Raw genomic sequence first — 19,530 nt, 5'->3', positions numbered from 1 at the left:
GACCTTGTAACCCAGAGTGTGCTGCTTTTTGATTTGTCATTCCCTGGCTCTGACTGAGGTTGTGGGTATGCTTACACAGAGTGTGGGTTGGGAATGATTAGTAGTAGCACTACTGTCAGGCTGAAGGCTCCAACCATTCCAGTTGTGCTGGACACTGCTGAGATAGGTAGTGAAACATAGGCTCCACCCCCAAACAGCTTACCTTCTGAGTGCTCATTTGTAAGCCAGTAATCACTAGATAGCTGCAGTTTCTCAATGTGGTTAATTTCTAGGTCTCTTCATTGCAAAGTGGGGTGCCAGACAATCATGAAGGCTGGACCAAGCCCTGGCAGCTGTGTTGGGTGCAGACAAGGGCAGCTCCAAGTGGAGTCTAAGTGCCTCTTAGTGCCTGGGGTCAGTGGGTTTAGGAGGTGTCAAGGTGACCATAGGTGCCCCAGGACTAGAATGTTTTTGTTGCAACTTTGCCAGTTTGCGCCTATGCTAGTGAAAGACAAAAAGCAAGGCCAGCTAGAAATCCTCTTGGGTAGTCAGCTGCTGATAAATACAAGCTCCCCTGTCTCACTCTGGGGGACACTGAGGGAGTGTCTACACTGCATCCTAAACTTGAAATAAGATACACAATTTTCATAGCACAAATTGTGTATCTTATTTCAATTTTATTTCAAAATAGCTTATTTTGAAGTTTGGCACATCTACATGGTGCCAAATTTCGATATAAGGTGCTATTTCGAGCCATCCCTCATGCAACGAGGTTTACTGGGATGGCAAAATAGTGCACCCATTATTTCAAAAAATATTCTGAAATAATAGATGGCTCGTGTAGATGCAGGGTATGTAGCCTGAAATAGCCCTGCAGTGTAGAGCACTGTGAGCCTTGTCAGAACTCATCTTTGGCTATCTGCTAGGCCAGTGAAAGAGCTGTGAATGCTCTTCAGTGGAGCTGTGCACAGCTCAGTCAGGCCATGAGTCTAAATCATTTCTCAGTTTGTGGAGTGTCGAATTTCACAATCACTGGAAGCCAGGGAGAGTCTTTCCCCCCTTCCTGCAGAAGGAGACCTTAGCTACAAACTGGTGCGATAGGCTGAAGAGAAGATGGGAAGGGAGAGGGAGAGGCAGACGGCCTGTGGCTCAGGAATGCACTGCCCTTATCTCTCACTCTCCTGCAATCCTGGGGAATAAACTCTCCAGAGTTTGTGCCTTGCTGGCTGGCTCGCTTACTCACTCACCCTCTGCCCTGGGTGGAGCCTCACTCTGTCTGAGGTGCCAGTGAATCAGGCTGCAGGCACGTCAGGGGGAGAGGCAGAGCCCAGAGCGAGGCCCACCACCTGCACTGGCTCACCTGGGAAGGTAGGAAAAGTTTTAGGGTTCCGAACTTACTTACTGGGAAGGTCTCAGGGGACTCACGGGGGCACTGGCCCTGGAGAGCGCAAAGCCAAGGGTGCAGGTGAGGGGGAGCTTGCGAACCATGGACTCTCCCAGTTCGCAGGGGGGGTTGGGTCGCCTCGGGCTCTTGCTGCAGCGTCTAAAACAGCCATTCGTACTAACCTGTGGGAAAGGGCTCTTCCGCGGAGAAGCAGGGAGCCCCACCTTCAGACTGGCGAGGAGGAAAAGGGGATTGGCAGAGGTGAACACAAATGCTTGTTGGTGGGGGGAGGAGGTGAAGGGAAGCGGGTCTCATCTGTCCCAGCCACCTGCTGCAGGATTTGTCCTTGCAGCTTTTGGCCAGGTCTCTGTCCAGCCTTCTGAACGCTCCAAGGAAAGTAACTTTTCTGAGTCCACCTGGGAGGGGATCCCACAGCCTGACAGTAGATGCATGCGGGTACCTTTCTCCTCAGAGGGGCATCCAGAGCCTGCAGCATGTCAGTGTAATTTGATGGAAATGCTGCACCCAGAGGTTCTGGTCAGCCCATTCAGATGAAAAAGACTAACTGGGTTACAGGACTGGAAAGGGTAGAAGGCAAGGAGGGCAGAGACAAAGAAACAGTTGCCGCCACCCTCTGCTTCTTTGCCTGCCTGGGCCTCCTTCAATCTGCACGCACACACCCACGCATAATATACATGCAGAGAGACATGCACTCTTGCTTGTTTTCCTCTGCAGATGGAAGCCCTTTTCTTTCCTTTGACAAAGTCAACTGTGTGCATAGAGCAAGGGGAAGGCCCAGTGCTTAATTTGTGGCTGGGGCTCGCAGATAGTAGGACAATGGACAACTCAGGAGGTTATAGAAGCTTCTTCACTGGAGGTTTTCAAAAGGAGGCTGGATAGCCAGCTGTCTTGGATGCTCCATAAACAATAAATCCTGCATCTTGGCAGGGGTTAGACTAGGTGAGACCCCCTTGAGCTCCCTTCTAACCTTATGGTATTATGTGATAAAAGGCAAAGAGCCAAGTACTGGGCAGAAGTTATAGCATGCTTTAACTCGGGCTATAAGGGGAGAAATATAACCCACCTCTAACCATACAGCCATAGGCTTGAGATAGCATATTTTCTTCTGTCTGGAGGGGCTGTCATGCTTTGTCAAGGTGACATGCTGTGATGGCGTTAGAAGAAGGCAACAGTATCCTTGTGTGGTTGTAAGTAGTATGTCAAAGTATGCAGGTGATAGAGAATGATAGTATAGTTTGGTATGGTTGCATCAAGGGATGGTCCTGACTCAGGAAACACCTGCATTCTAAGCCCCTATTTTCATGTGCTCAAAACATTCTAAACCAAAAATACCTGGCAGCTGCATTTCCAGGTAATAAGATATTTTGAACTTTAAGCAAAGTTCCAATTGGCAAGTTTTGCACAGTCCCACCAAGGATGGAGAGTTTACTAGCAAACCCCTATGACCCAACTCAGCTTGTAATGAAAACACAGGCCCAGGCCCACCCATAGAGAGGACACTGTAATCAGTTTTGCTGATTTCTCCCCCTCTCTCCAAATCATACCTTCTCTTGTTGCTTTCCCACCCACTCTGTTACAGACATTTCCACAGTGGTTCCCTGTTATGTATAAATCCAGTATGAGAGTCTGACTTTGACACTTCAGGTCCTTTGCTTGGGCTGCCACTTCCCTGTATAACTTTATGTGCAAACCCTTCCCACAGTCAATCTCACTTCATTTTCTAGTCTGTTTTAATGTGCAGAAAATAACCAGTACTAAACATCAGGCTTTGTCCAGTTGACTGTGTGTAGGCTGGAATTATCGATTCCTTGACCTAGTATTGCAGAATGTTTTTACTGTGTGAGTTAGGCAGGGTTGATCATTGTCCCAGTAACCACTTCAAAGGGAAGCTTAGAATACGTTAGGAATGGGACTGTATTCTACTCAAATGTGAGGAGGTCTGGAGAGACAGCCAATAACATAATGCTATCACAAGAAGGCACGTGCCATTTTGATCTGCTTCAGTAGAATCATAGGACTGGAGGGGATTTTGAGAGGTCATCTAGTCCAGTGCCCTGTAGCGCAGGCAAGATTGTTAACCCCCATCTCCATCTTGCAGGCAGACAGAACCAGAGAGCAGCAAGCAAGCAAGCAAACACTAACATTGCAAGGGAAAGAAAAATTGCTGTCGGGGCATCATGGAGACAACTGGTGTGGCTGTGAAAGTCCATATGCAGCCCCTGACCAGTGTCCCCCAGCAACAAGCCAGTCCCAAACTATTCCTTCCTAGGCATGTGCCCATCCCCATCTCTAGGCATGTGCCCATCCCCATCTCACTTGTGTAGAGGCAGCACCTTGGGTCTCTGATGTACTTCAGAATCCTTTACAAGGGCTGTTGCAAAGCCTCCTTGGAAGCAGCAGTATGGCCAGTGTAAAGGATTTTGGGTAATGTTTGGGAGGTAATGGGGGTGGCTAGAACAACATTCCCCTTCTAGAAGAAGTGATAGATTGAGACCTGGGCTAGAAGGAGCCTTTGTTGGCGGAAGAGAAATCTTTAGAAAAAAAGTAATTGCACCTACAGCCAGGCCCTGGGAGGGCTGACCCATAACTCAGATCTTCTGTTCCCTTGCTTCTTTCTGTGGCTCTTCTGAGCTCCCTTCAGTTTGTTAGTATCTGTCATTGTGCACAGATCTGGACATGATATTTCAGGGGAGAACACACAAGTGCCATATCAAGACCATGTTCTCCTTCTGAAGCCTCTGGATATGCAACTTCAAACTCACCTTAGTCTGTTTGCTACCACAACCATTGCAAATTCAGTTCTAAATATTATGCTAGCTGTATGTGTCTAGGCTGTACCTCCCTCTACTTCTCTGCCCAGATTTCTAAACCCTCTAGGTCTTTTCAGTCATATCTCTGGAAGTTCCTACTGACTGAATAGGATCTGGGTATTTCATTGGTACCTCAAAGATCCAACAAGTCAAAGAGGAAAGTCAGTTCCTCTCTGCATGCTGCTTGTCTCTTAAGTGCTGAAAGACTGGAGTGTTGAGAAAGGTAAGGTGCCTGATCCCTATATGTGTGTGCATGCAGGGCTGATGGTAGGCACAGGCAGAGATCACATGGAATAATCCCTTTTCCAAGGCAATTATCCATTGCACTTCTGCCTCACAGCCAGTTTTTTTCTGCTGGTGTATGCAACATCATGAAGACTTCAATGTTTGGGCATGCCTAAAGCAGACAAGCAGGTCTAGTAAGGGAAGGGCTCAGGTGAGAGAGAGGCAGGCTGGGAACTAGCTGTGCAAGTGAAACATGCACTAGGCAGGCAGGTACAGAGTGAGCCCAGAGACTTCTGCGAGAGCTGATATCAGGCAGTAGAATGTAAGTGACCCACTCCGACCTACTTTTCTTTTTACTTAGAGCAGATTTACAATGATATATAACAATGCAGTGATTTCAGGGGCCTCACTTCTGGATCAGATGAGAGTTGGAGAAAAATTGAGTCCTGTGGAGTTGCTCCTGATTCATAGACTTAAGGACAGATTGGGCCTATTATTATTACCTAGTCTGACCTCCTGTAAACACAGGTTAGAAAGTTTCATTTAGTGATTCCTGCTGAGACTTTTACTTCTGGTTGAACTAGAATATTTCTTCTAGAAAGGCACATGTAACCCACACACCTGCTGGGTGTGGTACTCTGTCCTATGTAGTGGCACTTTGTCCACTTACAGCAAGGAAGAATGAGTTTGCTCTACAGCCTTAGCTGAGAGCTAGCTGGCTTTTTGCTGAAGCTATAGAGGCTCATGCACTAAGCTCCAGAGGTCCCAGGTTCAGTTCCACCTGTCACCATTACACACCCTGTCTTTATTTAAACATATTCAAGTGCATCTACTATGTCCGTATAAGATATTCCATTGGTTTGGTACCCTCCCTATTTAAAAAATGCACCCTATTTCTCATCTGAATGTATCTAGCTTCAGCTTTCTTTCATACAGAGTTCTGCCTTTGGCCACTCAGATTAGAAATGAAGCACAGTCCAAGGCACACTTTCCAGACTTATCAGTCTTGTGGTTCATACTGGGCTGAATGAGAAAAGAGTTGGGCTTGATGGAGTCTCTCCCTCTGGGTGAGTCTAAACCACACCCCTCTGCTGACAGAGGGATGTAGATTAGGACTTCGAAAGTGTAAATGAGCCCGGGATTTAAATATCCCAGGCTTCATTTGCATACTCACGTTGGAGTGCTGTGCCAATCAAGCGACCTTTTGAAAGTGAAAGTAAAGTCTAGACGCAGTTCTGCCGACAGTGGGGAGCTTTTTGGGCAGATCCTGTACTAATGAGGAGTAAAGGATCTGCTGAAAAAGCTCCCCGCTGTTGGCAGAGCCATGGCTAGACTTTACTTTCACTTTCAAAAGGGCGCATGATCAGCACAGCATCCAAACGTGAATATGCAAATGAAGCCTGGGATATTTAAATCCTGGGCTCATTTACACTTTCAGAGTGCCTAATCTACATCCTTCTGTCGGCAGAAGGGTGTCATTTAGACACACCCTCTGTGTAGGAGTAGAACTGGGCCCCAGCCCAACCCAGAGGAAAACTTTCCATAAGGTTCTTCAACTGTCCCAAGGTATTTGGGTACATTTATGAATTGCCCTCCTCCAAAGCAGAGAGTTCAAGATCTTAAGTGCTTCTCCCGAATGGTAACAGTGGGTTCACACTTGACCTTCTCCTCTTCCCCTTCACTTGCTAGCCTCCTCTGGGTATGTAGAGAAGTGGGGAGGACACTGCTGCCCAGACATCTGTTAGGAAAATAACACAGCGGGACACAGATTATCCAACAAGTTCTTGGACTGCATTGGAGACAATTTTTTATTTCAGAAGATGGAGAAAGCTACTGCGGGGCGTGTGGGGGGGGTTAGATTTAGATTTTGACAAATAGAGAAGAACTTGAAAGTGGAAGGCAGCTTGGGTGAATGTGATCATAAAATGATGAGTTCATTATTCAAAGGCAGGGATGGGCAATAATTTTTTATGGGGGAGCCACTCCAAGAATCTGGTAAATTGTAAAGGGCTGCACTCTTCCATGATATTAATGGAGGAAGTGAAGGATCTGGGATGGAGGTTGGGTGCAGAAGGGAGCTCAGGGTAGAAGATTAGGAAGCAGGAGAGAATTCTGACCTGAAGGAAGGATGTAGGAAGGGAGTAGGGTCTGGGAATTGGTTGTTACCTGGGGCAAGGGATTGGAGTGCAGGATCTGCGAGGGGGTATGGGTGTAGGAGTAGGGATGCATAGGGTTTGGGTTGTGACCTCAGGCAGAGATGTGGGGAGGGGAGTGGGAAGGCGGGGCAGAAAATTGTGGGGAAAAAGTCATGGGGTGCCAGGTGGAAGGCGCTTACTTTAGGTGGCTCCTGGCCAGCAGCACAGCAGGACCTTCAGGCAGGCTCCTTGCCTGTCATGCCCACACACGCTGCTCAAAGAGGACAGCTGCAGGGGCCATGTACTCCCTTTGCAATAGTTTGTGGGGGGAGGCTCTGCATGCTGCCTGTGTCACAAATATGGCCCAAGCCAATGAGAGCTGAAAGATAATGCTGGGTGTAGGGGCAGCATGCAAAGTCCCCTCAGGGGCACATGACATGCAGAGAGTACATGGCCCCTCCAGCTTATCCCTCTGGAGTGCAGGGGAACAGCAGGAAGGGAACCTGCCTGAGGCTCCCGCTGGGCCGTGGGATGGTGGCAGGCTAGATCTGGCCCATGGGCTATATTTTGCCAGTCTAAGAACTGGTAGGAGGGAGAATAGCAAAACAAAGACAACAGATTTCAAGCAGGCAGACTTTAGACATACCCTAAGTTTGCTACATAGCAGCATTATTTCGGAATAACAAAGAGTGCATCTACAGAGCAAGCCATTTGAAATAATGGCGGGCTGGATGACTTCTTACTCCAACTCTTGTAACCCTCATTTTACTAGGAGTAAAGGAAGCTGAAGGAAGAATGTTCTTCCTTTTACTTCCTGCTGTGTAGACAGCGCCAAAAGCTGGATTAAGCTATTTCAACTTCAGCTACGCAACTGACGTTTTTCAAAGACAGTCATTAAGGGCAGAAGGCCAAACTATTCCACTGCATAGGAAATATAGCAAGAGAGCTATACAACCAGACTCAACCAGGAAATCTTCAATGACCTAAAAATGAAAATCAAGACCTACAAAAATTAGAAACTAGGTCAAATTACAAAGCATGAACACAAACAAATAACACAAGTATGTAGGGGCAAAATTAGAAAGGTCAAATAACAAAACAAGCTCAAACCTGCTAAAGAAGTAAAAAGTAATAAGAAAACATTCTACAAATATATTAGAAGCAGAAAAAAGACCAAAGTAAGGGTAGGCCTATAACTCACTGAAGAGGGAAAAAAATGTAGAAATGGCAGAGGTGCTTAATGACTTATTTTGTTTCGGTGTTCACCAAGAAGGTTGGTGGTGATTGGATGCCTAACATAATGAATGAGGGTAAAAATGAGGTATATTCAAAAGCTAAGAGGAAAAGAACAAGTTAAATGTTACTTGGACAAGTTTGAGGTCTTCAAGTGACCAGGACCTAATGAAATGCATCCTCGAATCCTCAAGGAGCTGATAAGAGGAGGTATATGAGCCATTAGCTATTGTTTTTGAAAAGTCATAGAAGATGGACGAGATTCCAGAAGACTGGAAAAGGGCAAATATAGTACCCATCTATTAAAAACCAAATAAGGACAACTCAGGAAACTACAGACCAATCAGCTTAACTTCTGTACCAGAAAAGATAATGGAGCAAATAACTAAGAAATACATCTGCAAACATCTGGAAGATAATAAGGTGATAAGTAACTGTCATCATGGATTTGTAAAGAATAAATCATGTTAAACCAACTTGATAGCTTTCTTTGATATCCACAAGCCATGTGGATAGTGGAGAAGTGGAAGATGTGGAATAACTCAGTGTTTCTCAACCTTTTTTTTTTTTATAAAGTACTCCTTTTTAAAAAATTGTAAGTACCTACAGTTTTCAGACATACAATTTTTTTTCTACCATTGCAACACATTTGTTTAAACAACTTAATCGTAGCTGGTCAGGTGAAGAAATATTTGGGTGTAAAAAGTACAAAAATAATAAAGTGCTGTAAAACTTAAAACAAAAATTCATTTTTCTCCAAATTTTAGTTGTGTTAACGTACCCCCTAGACTTCTCTCGAATACCCCTGAGGGTACTCGTACCACTAGTTGAGAAACACTGGTATATCTAGTCTTTAGTAAAACATATGATACAGTCTCTCATGACTTTATAAATCAACCAGGGAAATACAAGCTAGCTGGGGCTACTGTAAAATGATTGCATAACTGGTTGGAAAACTGTTCTCAGAGAGTAGTTATGAATGGTTCACAGTCGTGCTGGAAGGGGACAATAAGCAGAGTTACACTGAGATCAGTTTTGGGACTTGTTCTCTTCAGTGTCTTCATCAATGATTTAGATAATGGTCTACAGAATACACTTACAATGTTTGCTGATGATACCAAGATGGGAGGGATTACAAGTGATTTGGAGGTTAGGATTATAATTTAAAATGATCTGGAGAAACTGGAGAAACAGTCTGAGGTAAATAGGATGAAATGCAACAAGGATAAATGCAAAGTACTCCACTTTGGAAGGAGCAATCAGTTTCACACATATAAAATGGGAAACTTCTGTCTAGGAAGGAGTATTACAGTATGTCTACACTACAACGTTATTTCGAAATATCTTATTTTGAAATAGTTAATTAGAAATAAGATATTTCAAAATAATGCGTCTACACATAAAATGCATTTTGAAATAGCTTTTTGCTATTTTGAAATAGCGTGTCCACACTGATTGGATGCTGAATTGCATTTAAGGCCAGCCAGAACTGGTTCCAACAGGGTATCAGATCAGAAGTTACCTTGTGGCCAGGGCGGCCAGCAGGGCACCTTGGGAAGGGCTGGAGGCCCCCTATTTCAAAATAAGCATCTACACAGCACTTATTTTGAAATAGCAATTTCAAAATTGGAGCTATTCTTCGTGGAATGAGGTTTACCAATTTCAAAATAAGCCCTCTGCTATTTCAAATTAATTTCGAAATAGCAGTTGGCTTGTGCAGACACCAGGAAAGTTATTTCGAAATAACAGCTGTTATTTCGAAATAACTTTGCTCTGTAGACATACCCTTAAAGAAAAGGATCTAGAGGTCATAGTGGACCAAAAACAAAATATGAATTAACAGTGTAACACTGTTGGGGAAAAAAAGGCAAATACAGGCAGTCCCCGAGTTACGTGGATCCAACTTATGTCAGATCCGCAGTTATGAACAGGGATTTTCTCGCCCTGGAGGACTGGAGCGGCAGGACGCCTGGTCCCGCCGCCCGCCTCCTCCGGGGCGAGAAAAGCTGCTCCCCGTCTCCCTGGTCTGCTGGGGGAGCCAGCAGACCAGGGAGACGGGGAGCAAAGCGACGGAGGGTCCGGCCCGGGTCCTCCGCCACTTTTCTCAGTGTCTCCCTGGTCTGCTGGGGGGGAGGGGACACAGCTAGTGCCCCCCCCAGCAGACCAGGGAGACGTGGAGCAAAGCCTGGGGCCTGTGGTAGAGCAGGTGGGGTGCTGCCGGTTGGTCCCGCAGCACCACTCCTTGGCGCTACTGGACCAACCCGGCAGCACCCCAGCTGCTCTGCCCCAGGAGTCCTGATTCAGCCGCTGCTGATCAGTTTCAGCAGCGGCTGAATCAGGACGCCTGGGGCAGAGCAGCTGGGGTGCTGCTGGGTTGGTCCAGTAGCGCCGAGGAGCAGCCGCGCTACTGGACCAACCCAGCAGCACCCGAGCTGCTCTGCCCCAGGCGTCCCCAAGTCAGCCGCTGCTGAAACTGACCAGCGGCTGACTACAGGAAGCCCGAGGCAGAGTTGCTCTGCCCCGGGCTTCCTGGAATCAGCTGCTGATCAGTTTCAGCAGCAGCTGACTTGGGGACGCCTGAGGTTCTTAAGTTGAATCTGTATGTAAGTCGGAACTGGTGTCCAGATTCAGCCGCTGTTGAAACTAATCAGTTTCAGCAGCGGCTGAATCTGGATGCCAGTTCCGACTTACATACAGATTAAACTTAAGAACAAACCTACAGTCCCTATCTTGTATGTAACCCGGGGACTGCCTGTATTATTCTGGGTGTATTATCAGGAGTGTTTGTAAGCAAGACACAAGAAGGAATTATTCTGTTCTATTCTGTGCTGATTAGTCCGCAACTGGAGTACTGTATCCAGTTTTGGGTGTAACATTTCAGAAAAGATGTGGACAAATTGGAGAATGTCCAGAGAATCATAGAATGCTAGAACTGTGGCCCTGATTCTGTTGTACTTCATAAGAATGGCCATATTGTGTCAGACCAATGGTCTATCTAGTCCAGCAATTTTCCTTCTAAAAGTGGCCAATGCCTGGTGTCCCAGAGGGAATTAATAGAACACGCAATCTTCAAGTGATCCTATCCCTTACCATCCACTCCTAGCTGCTAGAAAACATGTTTTTGCATCTCTGCCCATTTAGCATGTAATGGACCCATCCTCCATGAAATTATCTAGTTCTCTTTTGAATCCTTTTATAATGTTGGACTTCACAACTTCACAGAATCATAGGGTTGGAAAAGACCTCAGGAGGTCACCAAGTCCAACCCCTTGCTAAAAGCAGGACCAATCCCAACTAAATCATCCCAGCAAGGGCTTTATCAAGCTGGGATTTAAAAACCTATAGAGATGGAGATTCTACCAGCTCCCTAAGTAACCCATCCCAGGGCTTCACCACTATCCTAGGAAATAGTTTTTCTTAATATCCAACCTACACCTCCCCCACTGCCACTTGAGACCATTGCTCTTCATTCCTCATCTGTCATCACTGAGAACAACCTCTTTCCATCCTCTTTCGAACCCCCCTTCGGAAAGCTGAAGGCTGCTATCAAATCCCTCCTCACCCTTCTCTTTTGTAGATTAAATGAGCCCAAATCCCTCAGCCATGTGCTCCAGCTCCGTAATCATTTTTTTGCCTTCCATTGGACTTTCTCCAATGCGTCCATATCCTTTCTGTAATGGGGAGCTCAGAACTGGATGCAGTACTTCAGCTGTGGCCTTACCAGTGCCAAATAAAGGGAAATAATCACTTCTCTAGATCTGCTGGCAAAGCTTCTCCTAATGCACCCTACTATGCCATCGGACTTCTTGGCTACAATGGCACACTGACTCATAGCCAGCTCCTCACCCACTGTAATCCCCATGTCCTTTTTTGCAGAACTGCTCTTAGCCAGTTAGTTCCCAGACTCTGTATTTCTTTACATAATGTAGTCAACTTGTGCTACTCTGAAAAAGAGTAGCACAGGTTGACTACATTATGTGAAAAAATATTTGTTTTAACCGTGTTGCTCATTAATTTCATTTGGTGAGTCCCTAGTTCTTATGTTATATGAAGGAATAAACATTTCTTTCTTCACTTTCTTTACATCAGTCAAGATTTTATAGACCTTTGTTTTATCCTCCCCCTTCCATACTGAAATATTCCAGTTTTATTAATGTCTCTTCTTTGGAAACTGTTCCATACCCTTAATTATTTCTAGGTACCTTCTCTGTTCCTTTTCCAAATGCAATATATCTTCTTGGAGATGGGGTATTCAAATCTGCACACAGTATTCAAGATGTGGGTATACCATGGAGTTACATAGTGTCATTTTTATATTTCTGTCTTGTTATACATCCCTTTCCTAATGGTTCCTAACGTTCTGTTTGCTTTTGTGACCACCACTGCACACTGAGTGGATGGTTTTCAGAGAACTATCCACATGACCCCAATATCACTTTCTTGAATGGTAACAGTAGTTTAGACCCTGTCAATTTTTATATAGTTAGGATTATCTTTTCCAGGGTGCATTACTTGGTATTTATTCACATTAAATTTAATGTGCTATTTTGTTGCCCTGTCACCCAGTTTAGTGACATGCCTTTGTAACTCTTCATGATCAACTTTTGACTTATCTTGAGTAATTTTGTATCACATGCAAATTTTGCCACCTCACTATTTATCCCTTTCTCCAGATCCTTTGAGTATATTGCACAGCACTGGTCCCAGTACAGACTACTGGGGGACACCACTATACTCATTCCATTCTGAAAATGGAATGAAAACTATAGCCAAACCAATGCATCTCTCCAGTGAATGTGAATTAGTTCCAGCAAGTTCAACTTCAGTGCAAGACTGAGAAACTCCAGAAGTAGTGACAGGGGAAATTCACAGTGGAAAGATGACTTTGAACTCCTCATACATATTGCTTCACAAGTGCCTCATCTTGATCCTTAAGGCCTTTCAGGATATAGCCCCACCCTAATTAATGCTTCTATTATCTTGCCATTGACCCTGCCTCCAGCTCTGCTTTGCCAACAGTGCTAGTCACGTGCCTTCTAGTCCACTTGCCTTACCAGCATCTTTGCACTTGCCTTACTAGCTGTCCTTTACACATGGAGAAAACTCTTGTCCTCCTTCAAGTCCCTCCTTAGAACTTACCTCTATACCTATGCCTAAAAATATTCATCCTACAAGAACTGGAGCTACTACTATTATGCTAACCTTGCTAATCTTATTCTTATCTTAGTCATAGCTCAGTTTTCTTTCATCCATCCAGGCCTGCCAATGGTAGGCGGGTGCAGGGACGCAAAGAGGGCAATTATTGCAGGGCCTGGGCAGCAGCAGCAGCTAGGAGCCGCTGGCCACTTTGGATCACCACCAGATTGCTGCACCATTCACCCCTTGTAGTTCTGAGGACTGGGGGATCCAGTGCTGTGCTCTGGGTCATGCTAGGGGCTGGCTGCTTGTGGTCCTGCCCCTTCTGAACAAGGGGTCTGTGTAAGCTGACTGTCCTCCTGCATCCATCCATTGTATCTTGTGGGACCTAGATTATGAGATCTCTCTCAGGTAGGAATTGACATTAATTGTGTGTACAGAACTAGTACAATGTGATCCTGGAACCTTGGTTAGTTTCCCTAGCTGTTACTGTAATACAAACCATAAGCAAAGAGCAACATTGCTAGCTTTGAATAATTAAAAAGAAGTTAGGAAATTGAATAGGTCAGTGGGCATCGGGGCACAAAGCAGCAAACAACATGTTTGGAATAGTATGCTGCTATGATATGACTTTTTATATAAATCAACAGGATGTTCTGATATAAGATACAGCATTCAGTTCTGATTGCCCTATTTCAGAAAAGGCAAAAAGAGAGGGTTCAGAGACAGTTGAGGAGAATGATATAGGTCCATTAAATTGATAAAGTAAAATTGTTAGTAATGGTGTAGAAGCAAGTGTTCAATAAACAGTTTTTAATTTGCATTTGGAAAGAAACAGGATAATGTATTCTTATCAAATGTGAATAATGCAGTACTTTCCAGTCCATTAATGAGAGAGTTACATTGCATCTACTATGGATAAACATTTTAAAATCTGGAGGGCCAGATAACGTGCACCAAAAAGTACTAATATTCCTGTACTCAAATGAGGATAGGTGGGATGGTCCACATAGGTAGAGGACATCTGAAGAAGTGGGTTGTACCCACAAAAGCTCATACTGCCATCTACGTGTTTTGTTAGTCTTTAAGGTGCTACTAGACTATTCATGGTTTTTTAAGTTTATAGGTAGAGGACAGTTAGTCTGACTTCAGTATGAGGCAAAATAATGGAATTATTGATGGAGGAGTCAAATCAATAAAGAATTAAAGAATAGGAATATAAGTATTGCAGAGCAACAAGGTTTTATGGTAAATAAACCTAGTCAAACAAGCCCAAATTACTTTTTGATGAAATTGAAAGTTTGATTGATAAAGATAACTGGATAGGTGTAATATCCTAGATATTTGTAGGGTAGTTGGCTTGGAATCACATGACATGCTGATTAAAAATACATCAAGTGGATTAAAGAACGGGCTCATTGACACATTTCAACAGTAGTTGTCAAAATGGAGAATTATCAAATCAGATATTTCTAGTTAGGATCTACAAGCATCAATATTAGGCCCAATTCTATTCAATATTTTTATGAATGCTCTGGAAATAAATAGAAAATCACTGCTAATAAAATTTATGGCTGACTTCCTTGAAAGAAGGCAGCGTTTAATCGTTCAAGCACGGCAGGCGGAGGAGCCAGAGAGTGCAGTACGTGACCAAGAAGAGAACTGGCAGTATGTAACTTCTAGAAGGGGAAAAAGGCCAGCATGGAAACCCCCCAATACTATAAAGGTAAGTAATCACTTTCAGGCTCTCTCCACAGGCTCTGCAGTACTGAAAGCTTTGGAAGGGACCTCACAAGGAAGAAACCGGAAGGGAACACCATCTACTGGAAGGCATGGGATGCGTAGTCCTAGGGATGGGGGTTCCACGGCCACCACCCCCAAAAGAAAATGAAGAGTGGTGGTGGTCGGGGACTCCCTCCTAAGATGGAGTGAGCCATCCCTCTGCCGTCCGGACCTGGAATCTCGAGAGGTGTGCTGCTTACCGGGAGCTCGCATTCATGATGTGATTGAGAGGCTTATCAAACTGATCAAACCTTCGGATCGCTACCCCTTCCTGCTTCTCCATGTGGGAACTAATGATACAGCCAAGAATGACCTTGAGCGGGTTACTGCGCTGGGAAGGAAGATCCAAGAATTCGGAGCTCAAGTGGTGTTCTCATCCATCCTCCCTGTTGAAGGGAAAGGACTGGGCAGGGATCGTCGAATTGAGGACGTAAATGCGTGGTTGCGTAGGTGGTGTCGCAGAGAGGGCTTTGGTTTCTTCGACCACAGGACTCTGTTCCGGGCACAAGGATTGTTAGGAAGAGATGGGATCCACCTAATGAAGAGAGGAAGGAGCATCTTCGCGGGCAGGCTTGCAAACTTTAAACTAGGAGGGCTTTAAACTAGGTTCGTCGGGGGACGGTGACCAAAACCCTGAGGGGAGTGGGAAAGTCGGATACCGGGAAGAAATGCAGAGAGGAAGGAGCAAGAAAGGAGGACCCCTGTTTCGAATGGAGAAGATAGGGCGCTCAACTGGTTACCTGCTGTGTTTGTACACTAATGCGAGAAGCCTGGGCAACAAACAGGAAGAACTGGAGGCCCTGGCCCAGTCCAAGAAATATGATTTAATTGGGATAACAGAGACTTGGTGGGATGACTCGCATGACTGGAGCGCTGTCATGAAAGGGTATAGACTGTTCAGGAAGAACAGGCAGGGGAGAAAAGGAGGAGGAGTTGCACTATATGTAAGAGAGCACTACGATTGCTCTGAACGCCAGTATAAAGAGGGAGAAATACCTGTTGAGAGTCTATGGGTTAAGTTTAAAGGTGCAAACAACAGCAGTGATATTGTGGTTGATGTCTGCTACAGGCCACTGAATCAGGTGGATGAGGTAGATGAGGCTTTCTTCGGACAACTGAGAGAAGCTTCCAGATTGCAGGCTCTGGTTCTTGTGGGGGACTTTAATCACCCTGACATCTGTTGGGAAACCAATACGGCAGTACACAGGCAATCCAGGAAGTTGTTGGAGAATGTTGGGGATAACTTCTTGACACAAGTGCTGACGGATCCGACCAGGGGCCGTGCGAAGATTGACCTTCTGCTCACAAACAGGGAGGAACTAATAGGGGAAGTGGAGATGGGTGACAAACTGGGAAGCAGTGATCATGAGATGGTAGATTTCAGGATCCTGACCAAAGGAAGAAAAGAGAGTAGTAAAATACACACCTTGGACTTCAAAAAAGCAGATTTTGACTTTCTCAGAGATCTGATGGGCAGAATCCCCTGGGATGCTAACATGAAGGAGAAAGGAGTCCAGGACAGCTGGCAGTATTTTAAAGAAGCTTTATTGAAGGCACAGAAAGAAACCATCCTGACGTGTAGCAAGAGAGGCAAACATGGTAGGAGACCGGATTGGCTTACAGGGGAAATCCTTGGTGAACTTAAGCACAAAAAGGAAGCTTACAAAAAGTGGAAACTTGGACAAATGATCAGGGAGGGGTTTATCAGGAAGGCGAAAGCGCAGATGGAATTGCTAAGGATGTGAAGGATAACAAGAAAGGTTTCTACAGGCATGTTAACAAGAAGAAGGTGATCAGAGAGGCTGTGCGGCCCCTAATGGATGAAGAAGGTAACCTAGGTTACGTCTAAACTACATGGCTCCATCGACGGAGCCATGTAGATTTGTTCGTTCAGCAAAGGGAAATGAAGCCGCGATTTAAATAATCGCGGCTTCATTTAAATTTAAATGGCTGCCGCGCTGAGCCGACAAACAGCTGATCAGCTGTTTGTTGGCTCAGCGCGCTAGTCTGGACACTCCCCTGCCGACATGAAAGCCCTTTATCAACTTCCCCGGTAAACCTCATCCTACGAGGCATAACAGGGAGGTCGATAAAGGGCTTTCAGGTCAGCACGGGAGCGTCCAGACTAGCGCGCTGAGCCGACAAACAGCTGATCAGCTGTTTGTCGGCTCAGCGCGGCAGCCATTTAAATTTAAATGAAGCCGCGATTATTGAAATTGCGGCTTCATTTCCCTTTGCCGATCAGCCTAATCTACATGGCTCCATTGATGGAGCCATGTAGTTTAGACACACCCCTAGTGACAGATGATGTGGGGAAAGCTGAAGTACTCAATGCTTTCTTTGCCTCTGTATTCACGGACACGGTTGGCTCCTGGACTTGTGCGCTAAGTGACGCAAGATGGGATGAAGATGGACAGCCCTTAGTGGGTAAAGAACAGGTTAGGAACTATTTAGAAAAGCTAAACGTACACAAATCCATGGGTCTGGACTTAATACATCCAAGGGTACTGAGGGAATTGGCAAATGTCATTGAGGAGCCTTTGGCTATTATCTTTGAAAAGTCGTGGAGATCGGGAGAAATCCCGGATGATTGGAAAAAGACAAATGTAGTGCCCATCTTCAAAAAAGGGAAAAAGGACGATCCAGGGAACTATAGGCCGGTCAGTATTATCTCGGTTCCTGAAAAAATCATGGAGGGATCCTTAAGGAAACCGGTTTGAGGCACTTGGACGAGATGAAAGTGATTAGGAATAGTCAGCATGGATTCACAAAGGGCAAGTCGTGCCTGACCAATCTGATTAGCGTCTATGATGAGGTAACTGGCTCTGTGGACATGGGAAAGTTGGTGGATGTGATATACCTTGACTTTAGCAAGGCTTTTGATACGGTCTCCCACACTATTCTTGCCAGCAAGTTATGGGAATGTGGATTGGATAAATGGACGGTAAGATGGATAGAAAGATGGCTAGAAGGCCGGGCCCAGTGGGTAGTGATCAACGGCTCGATGTCAGGATGGCGGTTGTTTCCTAGCGGAGTGCCCCAAGGTTCAGTTCTAGGACCGGTTTTGTTCAATATCTTTATTAATGACCTGGATGAGGGGATGGATTGCACCCTCAGCAAGTTTGCGGATGACACTAAGCTAGGGGGAGAGGTAGATACGCTTGAGGGCAGAGATAGGGTCCAGAGTGACTTAGACAAATTGGAGGATTGCGCCACAAGAAATCTATAAGAATCCCAAGCATAGTTACAAGCTGGGGACCAACCAGTTAAGTAGTAGTTCTGCAGAAAAGGACCTGGGGGTTACAGTGGATGAGAAGCTGGATATGAGTCAACAGTGTGCTCTTGTAGCCAAGAAGGCTAATGGCATATTAGGTTGCATTAAGAGGAGCATTGCCAGCAGATCCAGAGATGTCATTATTCCCCTTTATTTGGCTCTAATGAGGCCACATCTGGAATATTGTGTCCAGTTCTGGGCCCCCCACTACAAAAAGGATGTGGACGCATTGGAGAGGGTCCAGCGGAGGGCAACCAAAATGATTAGGGGGCAGGAGTATATGACTTATGAGGAGACGCTGAGGGAGTTGGGTCTGTTTAGTCTGCAGAAGCGAAGAGTGAGGGAGGATTTGACAGCAGCCTTCAACTTCCTGAAGGGAGGTTCCAAAGAGGATGGAGGGAGGCTGTTCTCAGTAGTGACAGATGGCAGAACAAGGAGCAATGGTCTCAAGTTGTGGTGGGAGAAGTCCAGGTTGGATATTAGGAAAAACTATTTCACCAGGAGGGTAGTGAAGTACTGGAATGGGTTACCTAGGAACGTAGTGGAGTCTCCATCCCTAGAGGTGTTTATGTCTTGGCTTGACAAAGCCCTGGCCAGGTTGATTTAGTTGGGATTGGTCCTGCCTAGAGCAGGGGGCTGGACTTGATGGCCTTCTGAGGTCTCTTCCAGCTCTATGGTTCTATGATTCTATGGGCTAGAGGGACCTTTGGTTAACCTAGTATGGTTCTTATTTAGGCTCCATGAGCTTAAATCAGCTGCCTCCTTTCTGAACAGCAGCAAGGCTCTCATTGCAGTGTAAATGTAGCCAAGGTCACATAAAACATTTGTGGGAGAACCAGGAACATATTTCAGATCTCATGACTCAGTCTTGTGTATCTATCTTTGTTATCCTTCACCTGTCCCAGCATGTGTACGCTACCATCTTAAGTCAACCTATGTTAGGTCTGTGGTAGCTGATGTCCACATTACCCTCCTCCTGTCAGTGGTGTGCATCGTCTTCAGGTGTACTTCCACCAACTAAAGAGGGGCAGTGTAGGGGGCTGAGAGTCAAGGCTCTTAACTTTGCATAGTTCCCCACCAGGAACCTAGGTGCCATCAAGTTGTCTTGGCTCCCCACTCCCAGCCAGGCTTCTTGCCCCTGGCAGGAAGATCTATGTCCAGATTCTGGTCAGCTACCAAACTCCTGCTGGGGAGCAGGGAGCCAGGATCCCAAAGGTGTCAGCCTGGGTTGGTGGTGGTAGACTAACGTGGCATGCAGGCTGGGCAGTTCAAGCAGATGCTGGCTTTCTTGTCAATTTCATGGCTTCAGCACAGTGGCAAAATTAACAAGACAGTGTACACCAAATGTAAGGAATGAAGTATCTACAAAGATATTTCAGTGCCCTAATTACACAGACATAAACTCTTCACTTCTCCTGGAGGTGATGTTGGAGTTGGTTTAGTAGAGAACTCACCTGTGCAGAAGCAAGGATGTAAGGTAGACACTGTCATAGTTAAGTTGACATAAGCTGCCTTATATTGACCTAAATCTGTAGGGGTATGTCTACACTA

General features: G+C 45.5%; 1 protein-coding gene across 2 annotated transcripts in view; it reads left to right on the top strand.

Annotated features, from left to right (window-relative positions):
* Nucleotides 1–1,165: 1,165 nt before the first annotated feature.
* Nucleotides 1,166–19,530, top strand: part of SACK1H (scaffolding CK1 anchoring protein H) — a 59,141-nt gene continuing 40,776 nt past the window's right edge. Inside the window, exon 1 of one of the 2 annotated variants that reach the window (XM_075919893.2) lies at nucleotides 1,166–1,347. The gene's annotated coding sequence lies outside the window, so the exon portion shown is untranslated. Of the gene's footprint in view, nucleotides 1,445–19,530 lie in introns of both variants that reach the window. The other variant, XM_075919894.2, reaches the window with a different exon arrangement.

Source organism: Pelodiscus sinensis, chromosome 2, assembly GCF_052426305.1.
Source record: "Pelodiscus sinensis isolate ZL-2025 chromosome 2, ASM5242630v1, whole genome shotgun sequence".
Classification (NCBI taxonomy): domain Eukaryota; kingdom Metazoa; phylum Chordata; order Testudines; family Trionychidae; genus Pelodiscus; species Pelodiscus sinensis.
Note: the sequence above shows the minus strand (reverse complement) of the source record. Positions and strands in the feature narration are given on the sequence as shown.